We start from the raw sequence: 4,885 nt of genomic DNA on the forward strand, positions 1-4,885 counted from the left end.
AGATCAAATATAAAGAGCATCTTCCTGTTTTGCATAATTAAATTACTCCCTCATATACCAACAGAGTTCTTCTCTTGTCTACAAATATGATTTCTTTAAGCCCTCAAGTGGTGAGGCGGGAAGGACGGCTGAAAGAAGAAAGAAAGAAAGAGAATATAGAAAGGACAAACTCACAAATGATTCTAATCAACTGGGGAACACATTTTGTCTTCTAGTGATTAGGAACAAGAGTAAATCCATCCAAAGGTGCACATTCTTTAGATTTAGAATTGAATATGTGGCATTTACCTGGATGTAACAACATGGTCCTATCCATGGACTAGTCTACTTTGGATGGAACCAGAAAATATAAAATCCAAATCTTTCTATTAATTAGTGGATGTTGCTCATTGAGTTCAGAATAAGGACTCTTTTTTTCTTTTTAAGAGAAATATTTCACAATGTGCATTTTAAATCAAGGACTTTTTAAAGCTTGTATCCCTTTTTAAAAACAAAGAGGTAGCCAGAAATCCCACAGGAAAAAAGAACATTAAGAGAATATGACAACTCACCTTACTCAAAATGAGTCCAGTAAAGCACTTGTTTTAGGAGTATGTGTCTCTGTGTGTGTGTATGTGTGACACAGACAGAGGGAGAGTGAAGATGAGAAAAACTGAAATCTTACACATGGAACAAGTATAAAATCTCAAAAAAAAAAGTGTTGCATGAGGCATAAGTTCTTGAACCACAGAGTTTTGTGCCAAGTTTGACACACTTTAAGAAATGAATGTGCCAGCTGTAATATTTATTGATCACATCCTCTCTTGTCTCCCAGGCTGCCCTTTCTGGGGTTTTCAGCTGGGCATGCATGACAGAGATTTCTTTTGGCTGAATAGGCTTATACCTATTTTACAAACACAACCCGATGCATGTGTGTGCATGACTTACACGGGGCCATCTGCTACCCATTGGCTGCTAGGGACAGGTGCCATGCAGGCGGACAGAGCCAGACAATCTTGAGTTTGGATTCTTTCTCTGCACCTAAAATATTTTTTACCTTGAGCAAGTCACTTCACATTTCTGAGTCTTTACTTTCCGACCTATGAAACAGACGATTAATATTCCCTGCTCATGGTCTTGATATCAAGCCTAAAAAAACCAGTGTACATAAAGGATACAACACAGTGCCTACCACAGAGCAAATAGTCAACAAATGGTAGAAATAATTTGTTCCTCTCCTTTAATTTTCAAAGCCTATTAGGTTGCAATCATTTACATAAAAATTTCAAATTTGTGTTGCTTAGCAAATTAGAAAGCATGAAGGTTCTAGAGAGGCTCACGAAATCTTGGGTGGGCCTGGAGTTAGTTAATCATGAAACTTAATTTTCAACCTAATTAGTTATCTAATTGTGCTTCTAAAATTGTTTGTTGTTTGCATGTACACCTATTTGTGATATATAGATGCATTCTGCTCCCTGATTTATATATTTACTTAATGGTAAGTATGCAATCACAAAGAAGAAGAGAACATTAGGGGAAGGATTTTTCTCTTAATTTGAATATTTTTAATGAAATTTCATTGTTACCTGTTGTTCTTTAACTGAGAAATATAAATGCAAATATTCTTGTGTGTGTCTGCTCAATTGTGATATAAAAATGTACTGTCTAGGGTGGATATAAAAGAGCTTGCAAGTTACTGAACTAGAGTGTAAGCTTCTAAAGGACCAAACTAGGTAGTTTCCATTCTTTGTAAAGCATCACCTGTGCAGTCAGGAGCAAGAAAAGTGTGGAAATCACCAGAAAGAATGCTCACCTCAAGCCAGGATTTATGAAAAACTGAGTATGTGTGGAGAAAGACTTTTCCCAAGGGACAGGAAACTCAACTCCAGTCAGTGCTTTTACTTTCCAGCTTTGATAAGCAGCAAAATTTTCTGCAATATTAAAATATAAATATCTCTATGAAGATGACTGCTCTGGAGGTCATTTTCTGATTTCCTTTAAAGTCATTCAGTTCACTCAAATGTATTCTTCAGAGTGTCTTGACTGTCTTCCTATTGTGCTTCAAGGCTAACCGCAAGGATTGTATAGCAAGTGTGGAGCTTTTTTTTTTTTTTTTTTTTGAGAAGCTATTTCATGTAATGCAAAAAAGGGTTATACCCACTCAACCTCAGGCTTGAGAAGTGAACGAACCTGCCTTCAACTGAAGAAACTTTTAGAATTATTATGGCATGGGCTGACTTCTTTTTTCTCCCCCTTCATGATTTGAATTTGTGCTTTCCTTGAGATGTGGTTTTCCAAATTTTATTTTTATTTTGCACATGTTGTTTCAGACTGGTGAAATGTTCATGAATAATGCTAGTTTATTTTCATAACTTTGTTTTATGAGAAGAAAGTTGCTGAGAGACATTTTCTCAGAATGGAGCAGATATGTTTGGTAGGTGAGGACAGACAGATGGTGTCAGGAGAATTTTTGTGTTGAGGGGAAGAATAATCAGGGCTGTGCTTTCCCAGCTATCCACAGCCAGTCAGGCTCCTTTGGGAAAAGGTGCAATTTGCATGTTTCTTTCATCAAATTTTTCTGATGTCACATTAATAGTTCAAAGAAAGGGATATGAGTTCCTTCTTTCTTTACTATTATTTCCATACTGAACTGTCTTTTTGTACAGAAATTTATTTTAGTTTATAAATAAAACACCTGAAAATGGTCTTTTTATATATGATATATGATGTATTTATATATGATATATGAAAATGATCATTTTATATATGATAGATATATGTATAAACTTCTAGGCCAATTATGGGATTATCAGATCCATGACAGTTTAGAAACTTTTACAGCATTCTGGCTAATTTGTCCTCATCATGTGCTGACATCTGAGCAATACCACTTTTCTGGGTTGGTAAAAAGGACTCTACCTTTGGTGTTAAAATAAAAATAGAAAGAAAGGACTCTACCTTTTTTATATTTCTGGTAATGAGTTTCATTGCATAATATGAACTGAATACCTATTCCAGGTTTATATAGTTGGGTCACCCTTGACATATTAGTAATTTTGAATGTGTAGCTAGATCTCTTATATGATCTTCAGACAATAAGAAATTATAATAAGATTTGGCTGCTAATTTTTAATGTTTCCTCCTAAGTTTTCTTAGTAGTATATCATTGCTGCTGCTGCTGCTGCTGCTGCTAAGTCATTTCAGTCGTGTCTGACTCTGTGCGACCCCATAGACGGCAGCCCACCAGTCTCCCCTGTCCCTGGGAGTCTCCAGGCAAGAACACTGGAGTGAGTTGCCATTTCCTTCTCCAATGCATGAAAGTGAAAAGTGAAAGTGAAGTCGCTCAGTCGTGTCATACTCTAGCGACCCCATGGACTGCAGCCTACCAGGCTCCTCTGTCCATGTATTTTCCAGGCAAGAGTACTGGAGTGGATCATTAGCAATAAAAAAGATAACTTCCAACCTAAAGAGGAGACCTAAGGATTGCTTTGTTTATAACAGTATGTTCCTGGATTTCACAACACTTCCCTTGTAAATTTCTCAGTCAGTGGAATCATATGTATCACCCTATGCCTGAGTGAATTTTGTCCCAATACATACAGAATTCAAAACCAATCTTAATCTGTTTACTGTGCTTGATACACATCCTGCTCATCTTCTTCACTCTTCAAAAGCAAACCTTTTCATGTTTCACAAATGCCTTTACACACACACACACACACACACACACACACACTCCTTCAACAACTGTGGGCAGCTCCTGCGAAGCTTGACTGTTTTCCCAGCTTTCACTCAGTCAACATGAGCTACCATCAAATCCATGCCTGTACTTTCCTACTCTCCATTACCCCTCAACATCCCATAACCCATAGTTAACTAGATTTCAGATTTACAGCTTTCACTCAGGTAACTTACGTTTATCAAGCTATACTAATTAAGCTCCAGGTGGTGGCTTACAGTAGGTAAATCTCTGGGATATAACAACGAACAAGGTGTATGTTTTATTGCCCTCAGTTTTACATTTCTGATAGTAACTGAGCAACTGCACTACAATAGGACCTGCACTGTGATGGGCAGCGAAGGGAACACTCAAGGGCAAGTCTCAGGGAGCCAAGAGTGTTAGAGGGGACTTGCCGGACTTAAGACTGGCTCTGTCTGTGGCTCTCTTCTCTGATCAAAGCCCATTATGAAACTGGGCAGTCCTGATAGGGTCCTGACACTTGGTCCTGCTCCACACCCTTGGTGAGAATAGCCCTATTCCAAAGCCCAGCTGGGCCCAGATCTATGACCTTCCTCTATACACAGCTGCCATGGCCACACCCAGACTGTTCTTAGCTTCCCCTGGGCCAGACCCAGTTGGAGGCACCTTCCCCTTCTGAATAACATGCTTGGATCTGCTGAGCATCCTCTTTCTTTCCCTTCCTCCCCCTGACCTCACTAATACTCCCCCAAGACCAGTCTACCCCTAATTCTATGCTTCCTCCTCATTGAGTTTTCATATATAAGGCTCATACAAACCCACCAAGCTAACAAATTGTGTAACATTTTGTCTTAATTTTTGAGGTACCCTTTTTAACATTTTCTCAAAAACACCATCTTTATATCTCAATTATACTGGGCCTGATCTAGAGGATGACATTCTTATCCTTGAGTTGAGCCCATTGCCACAATGGGCGAGACTTTGAGAAGTCTTGAGAATATGGTGAGCATATTTTGTAATTGGTAGGGATCTAAATTTTGCGGTCAGAATGAACTGTGACAGAATGTGTTTTCCAAAAGTGATCAAAGCAATATTTCTTGTCCCCCAGGTTTTTCCAAAATTTCGCATTAAAAGATGTTCTGAAAGAGTCTATTTTCCCCTACTCGAACCCAGTTGGGACTTTGTTACTGCCTAGATTATTAGAAT

This window comes from Bos grunniens, chromosome 9 (genome assembly GCF_055505025.1).
Source record: "Bos grunniens cultivar Pamir isolate PY7600 chromosome 9, Bosgru_T2T1.0, whole genome shotgun sequence".
Taxonomy (NCBI): Eukaryota; Metazoa; Chordata; class Mammalia; order Artiodactyla; family Bovidae; genus Bos; species Bos grunniens.